The following is a 14,404-nucleotide window of genomic DNA, read 5'->3' as shown; positions in this document are numbered from 1 at the left end:
GAATAAAGTTGGGGGACTGGCTATTTTTATTAATAGCAGATGTTATAGCTGGGGGCACATCACAATGAAAGAGCAACTTTGTACTCGAGATATCGAGCTAGTAGCTGTTAGCATCAAGCCGCTTTAGATCCTGCAGGAGTTTTCACACGTTATCACAATAACTACGTTTATCCCCCCCTTCTGCTGATGCGGCAGGGCACAAGGAAACGGACAGCCATGTGCACTCAGACCCATACCTAGGAGCAATTTTAGAGTGTCCAATAATCCTACAATGCTCTTTTCGAGATGTGGGAGGAAAACGGAGTACTCAGAGAAAACCCACAAAGGCCCAGGGAGAATATGCAAATTCAACACAGGTCGACCGTGAAGCCAACGCGCAAACCACTCATCCGCCGTGGCGCTCGTTCATAGATATTTGTTACGGCTGGCAGCCTGGACACACACCAGTAGGAGGTGTTTTATCTCCAGCTCTGGCTCCACCCCTGTGACAGAGCCCTGCCCAGGCCAAACACAGCTGTAATTAATTCCCCAATCATCCCTCCTGCCCTTATTTAAAGCCTTTTCAGTAGTCAGTTCACCCCTCCTTGCCTTTTACCTTCCTTTCTTGCGCTGGCCCTTGCCTTGCTGAGTTGCAGGCTTGTGAGTACGTTACTCCATGTTATATTTTGTATGTGTTGTTAATGATTTTGGGTTGCATAGGGGGACTTGAGTTAAGTTTAGACACCCTTGGGTATACATATAGTTTGTGCATTTAGACACAGTTATTCCCCTGTCTAGATTATATTACATCAGTTTAACGGTGGCATCCTTCGGTCCTGTATTTTTGTGGGTGTTCATTTGGACACCTGTCTGGGAGGGGGTTTTACCGTGTTTATTTGAGGGTGCCACTTTAATATCTCGTGCTTCCCCTATGTTATCCCGTAGTCTGTTTTGTTGACTTTATTGTAAATAAAAATAACTGAAGGCTACTTGCAATGTGTGTCCGAACTCATCTTTGACCGAACCTGTCTGCTGTGATAGTTGCGACTCTCTGGTATATCATACCCCAGGGGGAGTCGTAACAAGTGGGGGCTCGTCCGGGAGATCATTAAGATCTGTTATCACAGCAGCAGTTTGGTCATTGGTGGTACGGACTGCATGTGCAGTAGGCCGGTGAAGGCAGGATGGAGAAAGATGAGGTAGGCAGGGATGGTGTCACCTTGAATGTAAAGGCTCTAGTTATAAATCCCAGGGCTCGTTTAAAAGGAAAACCAGAGGGATATGGTGCTGTATCTATTGGGGAAAATGCCCCCATTGCTCTAAAGATATTACGTATGCAATATGAGGCTAGGGAAAGGGAGTATGCTCATCAGCTGGCCCTCAAGAAAATGGAGTTTGAGATTGAACTAAAAAGGCGGGAGATTGAACTCTCAAAGAGTTCTAATATGGTAGAAAGTAGGGGGTTTAAAGTTAGTGAAAACCTTCCGCTTGTACAGCCTTTCAGTGAGACGCGAGTCGAGGCGTGGTTTGGTGCGTTTGAACGGATAGCGCTGTCCAATAAGTGGCCAGAAGAAGGCTGGGCTCTAGTCTTACAAAGGAAACTGTCAGGGAAAGGCCTTGAAGCTTTAAGTACACTGTCGATAGAAGACAGGTTGGTATATGATAAGGTAGCTAGAGCAGTGTTGCGCGTTTATGAACTGGTGCCTGAGACGTACCGCCAAAGGTTCAGAAATCACAAATTAAAGCCTGGACAGGCCGTGGCTGAGTTTGGCCATGAGAAAGAAAAAGCTTTGGAGCTTGAGCGTGTAGAGAAAGCACGTGTAGCTCAAGAATGGCTTGAGAAAAATAAAGCTTTGGAGCTTGAGCGTGTAGAGAAAGCACGTGTAGCTCAAGAATGGCTTGCAAGAGAAAAAACTTTGGAGTTTGCACGTCTAGAGAAAGCACGTCTTGAGCAAGAACGGCTTGAGAAAGAAAGAGTTTTGGAATCTAAGAGGCAAGAGAGAGAAAAAGCTTTGGAGTTTGCACGTCTAGAGAAAGCACGTCTTGAGCAAGAACGGCTTGAGAAAGAAAGAGTTTTGGAATCTAAGAGGCAAGAGAGAGAAAAAGCTTTGGAGTTTGCACGTCTAGAGAAAGCACGTCTTGAGCAAGAACGGCTTGAGAAAGAAAGAGTTTTGGAATCTAAGAGGCAAGAGAGAGAAAAAGCTTTGGAGTTTGCACGTTTAGAGAAAGCACGTCTTGAGCAAGAACGGCTTGAGAAAGAAAGAGTTTTGGAATTTAAGAGGCAAGAGAAAGAAAAAGCCTTGGAGCAAGATCGACTAGAAAGAGAAAAGGCCTTAGAACAAGATCGACTAGAAAGAGAAAAGGCCTTGAAAGCAGAGCGAAAAGAAAAAGAACTGATTGAAAGAGAAAATATTTTGGAGCAGGAAAATTTAGAAAGAAAAAAATTGGAGCAAGAGCGGCTTGAAAAAGAACAAAGCAAGAAGAAAATGTCCGCCGCGGAGATCAGCCTGCAGAAAGCACCCCAAGTTTCGGTGCCGAGGCCACGCAAAGTACTCCTGTCGCCCCTGGGGCCGCCAGTCGCACCCGTGCCGAAGCCACTAACCAGGCTTCCGGTGCCGGCCGGCCTTCCAGGCACAGTTCTTTCTAGCACTGTTCTGCCCAGCACCGTTCTGGCCAGCGACTGCCCGCCCAGAAGTGGTAGCAATGCTCCGGCGCCCCTGGATGATGGTGCTGGCGACTGCAAGAGCGGCAAAGCTCTGGCACCCCTGGACGAGGGAGTTGGCGACCCTCCAAGCAACCAGGGTAAGGTGCCTGACCGTTCTAAAATTCTAGTGTCTCCTAAAGGAAGGGGGCTTGGCCAAGACTTAAAGGACTGGCACGGACGCCCGCCAGACCGGCCAGGCATTGTCATCGGCTGGCGCGGACGCCCGCCGGACCGACCTCTTCCTCGTCTCGTTTCTGGCTGGCATGGACGCCCGCCAGATCGGCCACGGCTCATCACCGGCCGGCACGGACGCCCGCCAGACCGGCCAGGCATTGTCATCGGCTGGCGCGGACGCCCGCCGGACCGACCTCTTCCTCGTCTCGTTTCTGGCTGGCATGGACGCCCGCCAGATCGGCCACGGCTCATCACCGGCCGGCACGGACGCCCGCCAGACCGGCCAGGCATTGTCATCGGCTGGCGCGGACGCCCGCCGGACCGACCTCTTCCTCGTCTCGTTTCTGGCTGGCATGGACGCCCGCCAGATCGGCCACGGCTCATCACCGGCCGGCGCGGACGCCCGCCAGACCGGCCAGGCATTGTCATCGGCTGGCGCGGACGCCCGCCGGACCGACCTCTTCCTCGTCTCGTTTCTGGCTGGCATGGACGCCCGCCAGATCGGCCACGGCTCATCACCGGCCGGTGCGGACGCCCGCCAGACCGGCCACGCCTTGTCATCGGCTGGCGCGGACGCCCACCGGACAATGCCCTATCTCAAGTTTAGGAGAGTTTTAACAGGAGTGTATTGATTGATTGGGGCAGGTTGGTGGTTCGGTTTCGTCAACAGGTTGACTCTTGAGGGGGGAGGTGTTACGGCTGGCAGCCTGGACACACACCAGTAGGAGGTGTTTTATCTCCAGCTCTGGCTCCACCCCTGTGACAGAGCCCTGCCCAGGCCAAACACAGCTGTAATTAATTCCCCAATCATCCCTCCTGCCCTTATTTAAAGCCTTTTCAGTAGTCAGTTCACCCCTCCTTGCCTTTTACCTTCCTTTCTTGCGCTGGCCCTTGCCTTGCTGAGTTGCAGGCTTGTGAGTACGTTACTCCATGTTATATTTTGTATGTGTTGTTAATGATTTTGGGTTGCATAGGGGGACTTGAGATAAGTTTAGACACCCTTGGGTATACATATAGTTTGTGCATTTAGACAGTTATTCCCCTGTCTAGATTATATTACATCAGTTTAACGGTGGCATCCTTCGGTCCTGTATTTTTGTGGGTGTTCATTTGGACACCTGTCTGGGAGGGGGTTTTACCGTGTTTATTTGAGGGTGCCACTTTAATATCTCGTGCTTCCCCTATGTTATCCCGTAGTCTGTTTTGTTGACTTTATTGTAAATAAAAATAACTGAAGGCTACTTGCAATGTGTGTCCGAACTCATCTTTGACCGAACCTGTCTGCTGTGATAGTTGCGACTCTCTGGTATATCATACCCCAGGGGGAGTCGTAACAATATTAATCATCACATTTTATGATTACTAAATCATTTAATCGTAGTAAACATGTACCTGCTTATGGCAGGTGTGATACTGGTGTGTGTCCGTAGGGAGCAAAGATGATGTTGCTCACACTGGTACTCAGTGTGCTCAGGGAAGTTGTCTTTCTGCCCAAACAAAAACTTAGAGGGAATATTGCATATGAACCCGACAGGAGGTGTATTTGACCCATTTTCTCACTAACTGAGATTTTCTCTAACAAACATTTAAATAATGAAGTGACTGTTTTGGTGAAACAGATCCTTTGATAGACTCTCCACTGTCTAATTGTAGGGTCAATAAGAAGAATGTGGCTCTGGCAGTTATTCATCTTAATGGAAACAGTTTTGAGCATTTGAACCTTTGCTCACCCTCAAATGTCCACTGGCACACATGTCCCTGCTTCAGCCCCATACACCATGACTGCTCCCCCAACTTCCCTAGACAGTGAGTGTCACAGTTGTGAAGTCAGTGATTCATTTCCATTTATATCAGACATGTCTCATTGTAATGTACATTTACATAGTGCATTCTGATATATTTCGCAGACCTCGCTGTGCAAAGGAGTTCACCACGAACTGTTAGGCGGGATATTGGCATGGCTGTTACACACAGGTTAGTACTTGGCACAAGAGGAGGTGTGACAAAGCCTTACTCATTACAATAAGGAGAGGTTTTGTGCACAAAGTTATGTTTAGTCAGTTGATCAAATCTATGATTGAATTAATGTTAGCTTGCTTCCTGAAAAAGGACAAACCATCGGTTCTTACTATAATTTATTAATCTCTTGTAGTGTATATGGCCTTCTTGGCTGTACAGTATAATGCAGGCAACACAATAAGAATATGACTTGTCCATGAACCAAAATTTTCTCCCCTTTTAACTTTTACCTTTATACCCTGAACTTCAACTTCAATGCCAAATCTACATTTAGAACAGACAGAATTCCTGTATATTTTTAGTTAAATGGGCATTAAGACTTGCACTTTCAAGTAAATGGCCCAAAATGGAAAACGGATAGTACTGAATGAAAGCATTTATCTACACATTTGTTACAATACACAAAGCGTGTTAGACACCATTGGTGCTGCTGCCATGCAAAGCGCTGTCAACCCACTAGTGCACATGATAAAAGTGGCGGACCGCATGCCAAATCTGGCCCGCCGCATCATTTTGTGTGGCCCGAGAAAGTAAATGATGAGTGCCAACTTTCTGTTTTTTGATGAAATTCAAATGAAGATTGTAGATTATTTCCTGTTTCCTCATTTTAAATCAATAATTGCAAACCATTTGTACTAATTTGAATGTCCAAAAATGATTAATCGATTAGCACAATTAAGAAAGCTTATTTTCCCATATTAAAATTTGATTGTCAGCCTTTAACTTTTTTTATTGTTTTGATTCTCTGTTTAAAATGCATGTACGACTATTGGTGTTGGATGGACTTTTGGCTTACCCTATCTGGGGTCGCCACCGCAAATCTGTAGAATCTAAGAGGGTCTTAAAAATAACATTTAATATTTACACCTGTGTGGAGTTTTCATGTTCTCTTGGCCTATGTGGGTTTCCTCCAGGCACTCTGGTTTTCTTCCACATTCCAAAAACATGTATGGAAGGCTGACACTCTAAATTGCTCCTATGTATTTGTGTGTGTGTGTGTATAAATGGTTGTCTGTCCTCATGCTCTGCGATCGGCTGGCCATCACAGTCTTCGAAAACCTGGGTCCTAATTCAATTCAAAATCAAAAGCCTTTACTGCCATCATACACAGCTGCATATAGCGGAATTGGTGGTGCTACTCCAAGCTTTTCAAAATGTTTTTTCCCAGTAAAAAAAAAAAACATAAATAGTAGTAGAAAAGTATAAAAAGTCGCTCGATGAATTCTAAAATATTGCACAGGATTCTAAAATATTGCACAGATGCTAAAATATTGCACAGATTGGTAAATATTGCAGAGATTTCTTAGATATTGCACATTTGTTATTGCACACCCCGAAATTATTGCACAGAAGTGTGTCGTGCTAACTCAAGTTCAGAGTCCTGATGGCTGTGGGATAAAAATTGTCCTTAAGTCTATTTGTCCGTGCTTTGTGAGACATTGTCTGGGAGGGGGTTTTACCGTGTTTATTTGAGGGTGCCACTTTAATATCTCGTGCTTCCCCTATGTTATCCTGTATTTTGTTTTAATGACTTTATTGTAAATAAAATATAACTAAGGCTACTTGCAGTGTTTGTCCGAACTCATCTTTGACCGAACCTGTCTGCTGTGATAGTTGAGACTCTCTGGTATATCATACCCCAGGGGGAGTCGTAACAAGTGGGGGCTCGTCCGTGATATCATTAAGATCTGTTATCACAGCAGCAGTTTGGTCATTGGTGGTACGGACTGCATGTGCAGTAGGCCGGTGAAGGCTGGGCAAGCAGTGTTGAGGTAGGCACATTTAATAGCTATCATTCAGTCTAGTGTAGTGCAGTAACTAGCAGGATGGACTTTGATGCGGAAGAGTTCCTTTTTCAACTTGGCACTGTAGATCAGGTTGACCAATGTAAGAGGAGAGATCTGTTAGGTCTTGCTGCTCATCTAGGGTTCACTCTGTCCAGGACTACCAGGCTAGCTGATTTGCGGCAGGAGGTTATCCATATATTAATAACAGAGCAGTACTTAGAAGCCAAAGGAGGAGCATCTGCGGGTGTTTCCTCTCAGTCTCTGGTTGATTCTGAGGAGTCAGGCAGGAGGGAGAAAGATGAGGTAGGCAGGGATGGTGTCACCTTGAATGTAAAGGCTCTAGTTGTCAATCCCAGGGCTGGTTTAAAAGGAAAACCAGAGGGATATGGTGCTGTATCTATTGGGGAAGATCCCCATGTTGCTCTAAAGATGTTACGTATGCAATATGAGGCTAGGGATAGGGAGTATGCTCATCAGCTAGCCCTCAAGCAAATGGAGAAGGAGATTGAACTAACAAGACTGGAAGCTGAACTCGAGAAGCTCCAAAATGGCAGCAGGTCTATGGACGACACTCTTTTCTCCACACCCTGCTGGAGTCCAAGCCCGTCTTGGAAACAGCGTGGTAGCCAAAAGGAGCTAGAGCGTGTAGAGAAAGCACGTGTTGCTCAAGAGCGACTAGAAAAAGAAAATTTCTTAGAACTAGAGCGACTAGAATGGGAAATAGTTTTGGAATTTAAGAGGCAAGAGAGAGAAAAAGCCTTAGAGAAAGATTGACTTGAAAAAGAAAAAATCTTGGAGCAAGATCGAATAGAAAGAGAAAAGGCCATCGAGCAAGAGTGACTAGAAAGAGAAAAGGCCATCGAGCAAGAGCGACTAGAAAGAGAAAAGGCCTTGGAAGCAGAGCAAAAAGAAAAAGAACTGATTGAAAGAGAAAATATTTTGGAGCAGGAAAATTTAGATGGAAAAAAATGGAGCAAGAGCGGCTTGAAAAGGAAAAGGCATTGGAAGAAGAAAGAAAAAAATAGCGCAAGGCAAGAAGAAAATGTCCGCCGCGGAGATCAGCCTGCAGAAAGCACCCCAAGTTCCGGTGCCAAGGCAAGGCAAAGTACTCCCGTCGCCACTGGGGCCGCCAGTCGCACCTGTGTTGAAGCCACTAACCAGGCTTCCGGTGCCGGCCAGCCTTCCAGGCACAGTTCTTCCTAGCGCCGACTTCCATTTCTGCACCATCCTCTTCTGCGCCGGCGTGCTTTTCTGCGCCTTCTTTTGTGCGGGCGTGCTTTAATGCGCCCTCTTTTTCGCCTACTTCCACTTCTGCGCCGTCGTCCTCTTCTGCGCTGGCGTGCTTTACTGCGCCCTCTTTTATGCGGGCGTGCTTTAATGCGCGCTCTTTTGCGCCAACGTCTTTTTCTGCGCCAGCGTCCTCTTCTGCGCCGGCCAGTGACGAGGCGTGGCCGATCTGGCGGGCATCCGCGCTGGTCCTTTAAGTCTTGGCCAAGCCCCATTCCTTTAGGAGACACTAGAATTTTAGAACGGTCAGGCACCTTACCCTGGTTGCTCGGAGGGTCGCCAACTCCCTCGTCAATGGGTGCCAGAGCTTTGCCGCTCTTGCAGTCGCCGGCACCATCATCCAGGGGCGCCGGAGCATTGCTACCGCTTCTGGGCGGGCAGGCGCTGGCCAGAACGGTGCTTGGCAGAACGGTGCTAGGAAGAACTGTGCCTGGAAGGCTGGCCGGCACCGGAAGCCTGGTTAGTCTCTCTGGTATATCATACCCCAGGGGGAGTCGTAACACTTGAGTTCATTAAAATTCAGACTCTATTCAGCAGTAAGTAGTTATTAGCACACTTTCGCATGTTGTTGCTGTTGTTGTTGTTGTTAAGTCACTTCAGGCGTCCGAGGATTACCCTCAGCAGCGCTAGAGCCTGTAGACCTGTAGCGTCTGCCAGAGGCAAGCAGCCTCAACAGGTTGTGACCAGGGTGGTAGGGGTCCCTAACAATGTTCTTGCCTCTGCTGAGGGTGTTGTTGAGCCACCCAGGCGCCTAGTGGTCACCCTCAGCCGCGGTAGCGCTGCCACTGGAACGCGGATTAGTTCATCCGGGGATAGTCGGAGGTGAAGGGCAGTCGAATATCTCTTGCTGGATGAAAAACGTAGGGTGCCACGTTCCTTGTTGGCAGCTCTGGGTGGTATTTGTTGGAATTCGCAGACCGCGGCGAGCGGCCTCTCAGGAGACACCTTGTGAAGGTTTCCAATTTTGTCTCACGCATGTTGTTGCTGAAAATGGTTCGCAGTTTGTGTAGAATGGAGAACTTTCGTTTGACAGTCAGTTCTGTCCGCTTTTTCATACTCACACAATGTCGTCTCTGAAAGCTTCCGTGGTGCTTTTACTTTCCATATTGAATGAGTGACAGCACAAAATCACTTTTACGATATTTACCCGGGTATAATTAAAGGGAGGGTATATTAAACAGCAAAATACGGTAGATTGTACTGCTAAATTAGTAAACTTGGCTAAAGTACCAAAATCTCTTGCACTTAAAGTGCAGCCTTTATTTTGCTTACTAATGAAACAGATTAAGGTTAATCCTGTTACATGACCTACTTAAACCTAATACAGGTATAGTTTACAAAACGTTGATGCACCCCGTCACGTGCGTAGTGGATGGTACTGTTAGATCTAAAAATACAACTTCAGGAGCAGGCTAAGAAAGAGTGAGATCAATTTAAATAGAAAATAGGTTTATTACCAGACGGCAAAGTGGACAGTGAGAGTTCCTACAGTGGGGTCCTGTTCAGCGCGATGTTCCTGCAACTCTAGTCGAATGACCAGTGAGTGTGTCCTAAATGCAGGCAAAACTGACAGTTGTCACTAGGACTTTGGACAGATAAGTTTCAGTCATTTGCACGTCAAAAGGTAATTGGTCAGTGTCGGACAGTTGAGTATTTGTGCTGACATGTCAACCCAATCACAAGACTAGGATTGATTATTCAGTCAGACAGTTGGGTCTTTATACTTACCCTCCCTCAGTCAGCCTGTGGAAGGCAGATCCACGCCATACAAACTTCCTGTTACTTCATTGCGACTTAATTTCATAGAAAGGATTTGTGTTGTCGTCACGTCACGTGTTGCTGCAGGTTCAGAGTCCTGATGGCTGTTGGGAAAAAGCTGTCCTTGAGCCTGTTTGTCCGTGCTTTGCAGGACCTGTAGCGTCTGCCAGATGGAAGCAACTGGAACAGGCCGTATCCAGGATTGTATGGGTCCCCAACAATGGACCCGGGTCTTCTGAGGTACCGGGGGTTGGCAATGTCTCCTAGTGATGGCAGAGAGCAGCCGACGATCTTCTGGGCAGTGTTTATCACCCTCTGCATGGCTTATTTGTCTGCTGCCATGCTTCCGGCATACCAGACTCTAATGCCGTAAGTCAGGATGCTCTCCACAGTGGCTCTGTAGAGGGTTGCCAGGAGAGCCTATCCGTGACATGGACTTCCAGAAATTTGAAGGATTGGACCCTGTCTACACAAACTCCGTTAATGAGGAGTGGGGCTAGGTCTGTGCTGCGCTTGCGGAAGTCCAGGATAATTTCTTTAGTCTTTGTGGTATTTAGTGTAAGATTGTTCGCCGAGCACCAAAAAGACAGTTTGTCGACCTCATCTCTCTAAGCCGACTCATCCCCGCCTGAGCTGAGTCCGATCAAAGTGGTGTCATCGGCGAATTTGATAATGGAGTTTGACTTGCGGGCTGGTGTGCAGTCGTATGTGTACAGGGAGTACAGGAGGGGACTCAGTACACAGCCTTGTGGTGAGCCAGTGTTCAGTGTAATGGAGGAAGAGAGGTGTGGACCCATTCTGACAGTTTGTGGTCGGCCAGTCAAGAAGTTCTTTATCCAGCAGCAGATTGAAGAGGATAGTCCAAGGTGGTAGAGTTTGTCCTTCAGAATGTCCGGCTTAATGGTGTTAAAGGCTGAGCTATAGTCAATGAAAAGCATCCTCACATAGTTCCCCTGGTGCTCCAGGTGGCTCAGTGCTGTGTGTAGAGCCACGCCGATAGCATCCTCAGTGGATCTGTTTTCTCTATAAGCAAACTGGTGATGGTCAACTGAGGGGGGGGATTGTATTTCTGATGTGTCGGGCCACCAACTTTTCAAAGCACTTCATGATCACAGGCGTAAGAGCAACAGGCCTGTAATCGTTCAAGCTGTCGATGGTTGGCTTTTTGGGGACAGGAATGACGGTGGCAGATTTCAGGCAGGCATGAACGATGAATTGTTGCAAGGACCGATTGAAAATGTCCGTGAAGACTCCTGCCAGCTGTTCAGCACAGGCTTTGAGCACCTTGCCAGGTATTCCGTCTGGACCAGCAGCCTTCCTGGTGTTCACAGACTGCATTTCCAGTCTCACTTCCTGTTCCCGAAACTCCAGTGTATTGTCGCAGGGTGGTGGTGGGAGTGTTGACACTGGGTCTGATTTGTCAGTTTCAAAGCGGGCAAACAAATGGTTCAGTTCCTCCGCTAGTGAGGCATTCGCGTTTACAGACATAGAATTGTTCTTGTAGTTAGTGAAATGTCGTATTCCTTGCCACATCTTCTTTGGGTTATTTTCTTTGAAGTGCTCTTGGATTTTCTTAGTATATGCTGCCTTGGCCTTCTTTATGCCTCTTTTCAGCTCTGCTCTGGCAGCTCTATACTTTCTCTTGTCTCCCGATCTGTAGGCGGTGTTACGGCATTTGATAAGTGCTTGTGTCTCTTTGGTCATACATGGTTTTTGATTAGGAAAAACTTGTATCCATTTCTTTGTAGTAACGTTGTCAATGCAGTTTCTTATGTAGGAGAGTACAGTTTCTGTATAGTCCAGGAGGTCGTTTTGTTCGAAAAGTTCCCAGTTGGTGCGGGAAAAGCAGTTCTGCAGCTTAGAAAGAGCGTTCTCGGGCCAAGTTTTTATTGTCTTTATTTTTGGCCTTGTCTGCGTTCGAAGTGTGGTGTACGCAGGGGTTAGAGATATACAGAGATGGTCTGATCCAGCTAGATGTGGGAGAGGATCAGCTTTATAGGCATGTTTGATGTTCGAGTAGACATGGTCGAGAATTTTGTCTTGTCTTGTATTGCATTTGACATATTGAATAAACTTGGGTAGAACAGACTTTAAACATGCTTTGTTGAAGTCACCAGCGACAATAAAGACTCCATCAGGGTGGTCGAGCTGTTGTTTATTTACAGCCGTTAGCAGTAGGTCGAGAGCCGTGTTGACGTTAGCATTTGGAGGTATGTAGATAGCCATTACTATGACGACCGTTAGCTCCCTCGGTAGATAGTATGGTCTGCATCGTATTGCCAATAGCTCCAAATCCGGAGAACAGTGAGTGTCAATGATCTTGCTGTCACAGCACCATTCGTTGTGTATGTACATGCATAGTCCACCGCCTTTGCTTTTGCCTGTTATATAGTTATATATTATAATATAGCCATTTTTGACCAATATGTGGATTTTGAAGGGCTCTTGAGCTTTTGGAGGATAAAATAATATTAATATGTTTTTGAATGGTTGGATTGTTCAAAATACTTTGACATAGGAGGTTGGCTGGTTAAAGAAAAAGATAAGGATGGCAAAATTTACAATATTATGCCATATTGGTGACAATTGGAGCATGCAGAGGAACAAGAATTAAGTGACCCAAAAAGATGCATACCCATCAGTTTTGAAAACGTTTCCATTGGTACGCATCTTTTTGGCTCACCCTGTATTTCAAATATGTCTTTAAAAAGGCCCTGTGTGCGAGAAGACGCAAGCGAGATATCAAGTTTTTTTTTCTTCAATATGAACACTTTATTTTGGATTTCATCAAATAGAATTCCCCCAAAGTACAATTTATACTGCAGCACAACTTATTTTCCGAAAAATATGGTTTACGTTGTGCTCTTCTACAACTGTTTACCTATGCGGCATGTGTACTCAATTGTACTCAAATATGGTATTACAAGGAACCATGATGTTCTCGTTGAACAAGTATATGTACTTGTGTGTATTTGTTCTGACCGGCACAGCAAAGATACCCATGTTATTTCTCCAGGAAAGGCATTTTTATTTCATAATTGAAATGCAAAATTAATATGATTACACTTCTTAGCCTAAAAGGAATGCTATATTTTGATTATGGTTGTTATACTATCTATGGCCAGCAATCTTAGAAAATGTTCCTTCAAAATAATACAATTCAATTCCTACAACAGAACTGTTAGCCTATCATGGGTATTTAAGTTAAAATGTCATTTTTGTTCTTCCTTTCTATGTTCTTTTAGGTTTTCAACTAAATCATGGCTCTCCCAGTCATGCCAAGTGTGTGGTAGGAACATGATCTTTGGTGTAAAGTGTAAACACTGCAAGTAAGACACTCAATATGCTTTAGGTGTATGATGATTGTGTGACTTCTTTTCATTTTATATGTTTACAGATTAAAGTGTCACAACAAATGTACTAAAGAAGCTCCCTCTTGTCGGATTTCATTTCTCACATGTAAGGAAGGCTCATGATCTGGGAAATTAACATTGTACCTTTAACTTCTAAAAAATATGCCAAAGTTTACATACATCCAAGACCCAGCTGTATTTTTGAATGTGTTGTGTGTCTCGACAACATTTTCATCATATCAACATTGTCTCTTGGTGTTGTCTTGGATTTTCTGGCTAGATGAATTTGACGCCGGTTAAAACCATTTTTTGAACAACTTCTTTCATTGGTTGATGAGGACAATCAATTTGGAAAACAAGTACAAATTTATTAAGGAAGTCACCAAACCGGACCGCCTCAACGCCATGGCTGCACCTAGATATTCTGCCCATAAAAGTGATGAACAGAATCAGTGACAAAGGGCAGCCCTGGTGGAGTCCAACTCCCACTGGATATGGCTATGCGGACCAGACACTGACACTAGTCATAAAGGGACCAGACCCCGCGTAACAGGGGTTCCGAAACCCCATACAACCAAGGTTCTTTGTCTGGTCCCTTTTTTCTTTGTTCCTCTGCCTCACAGTTCTGAGATTGATGTTTCGATCTCAGGGCTGGACCTTCCTGTGTGGAGTGTGCATGTTCTCCTGGGGTTGCGTCGGTTTTCTCCGGGTGCTCTGGTTTCCTCCCACATCCCAAAACATGCAGTGTAGGCTGTTTGGTTAAACACTGTCCCTAGGTATGAGTGTATCATTGTGCCCTCACTTGGGTGGCCACCAATTCATGGTGCCCCCCCCCCCCCCCGGTTGGTGCCTGAAGTCAGCATGGATAGGCTAAAGCACCCCCCAATGACCCTTGTGAGGATAAGCCGTAGAGAAAATGAATGATTGAATGTTTTTTTCTTTACTATATTTTGTATTTGTCAGTTAGTTATAGAGAATAGTAGATTGGTATTGATACTTTTGCTGTGTATTCACTTTAAAAAATGTTTTGATTTGTAGTGCCAAAGATCCAAAGGGCAGAATCAGTGCCTTCTGATATCAACAATCAAATTGATCACAGAGCAAAGATCCCCTTGCAGTTTGGTACATTGCCAAAGGCAATAACCAAAAGGGTATGTGTCATTTCTATCTTCACCTATACATGTCTATTTACGTCTTAAGGGGTGTTCAGAACCTCCCTGTAATTACAGCATGCGTATGTCACTGAGCATCCTTCTTATTCATTTAAGACACTAAAAGCAATGCATAAAACTTTTATATGTACTATATATAATGTAGGTATGTTTATATTTATTGTCATTTAA

General features: G+C 45.6%; 1 pseudogene across 1 annotated transcript in view; it reads left to right on the top strand.

Moving 5' to 3' along the window:
* LOC144200060 (kinase suppressor of Ras 1-like) overlaps positions 1-14,404 on the top strand; it is a 37,203-nt pseudogene that overhangs the window by 6,598 nt on the left and 16,201 nt on the right. The window contains exons 3-7 of the transcript XR_013327030.1: positions 4,511-4,663; positions 4,765-4,831; positions 12,954-13,037; positions 13,106-13,167; positions 14,100-14,212. The product of XR_013327030.1 is annotated as a kinase suppressor of Ras 1-like (transcript). The remainder of the gene's footprint in view (positions 1-4,510; positions 4,664-4,764; positions 4,832-12,953; positions 13,038-13,105; positions 13,168-14,099; positions 14,213-14,404) is intronic.

This window comes from Stigmatopora nigra, chromosome 8, assembly GCF_051989575.1.
Source record: "Stigmatopora nigra isolate UIUO_SnigA chromosome 8, RoL_Snig_1.1, whole genome shotgun sequence".
Classification (NCBI taxonomy): domain Eukaryota; kingdom Metazoa; phylum Chordata; class Actinopteri; order Syngnathiformes; family Syngnathidae; genus Stigmatopora; species Stigmatopora nigra.
This window is presented reverse-complemented; position numbering and strand designations above follow the sequence as displayed.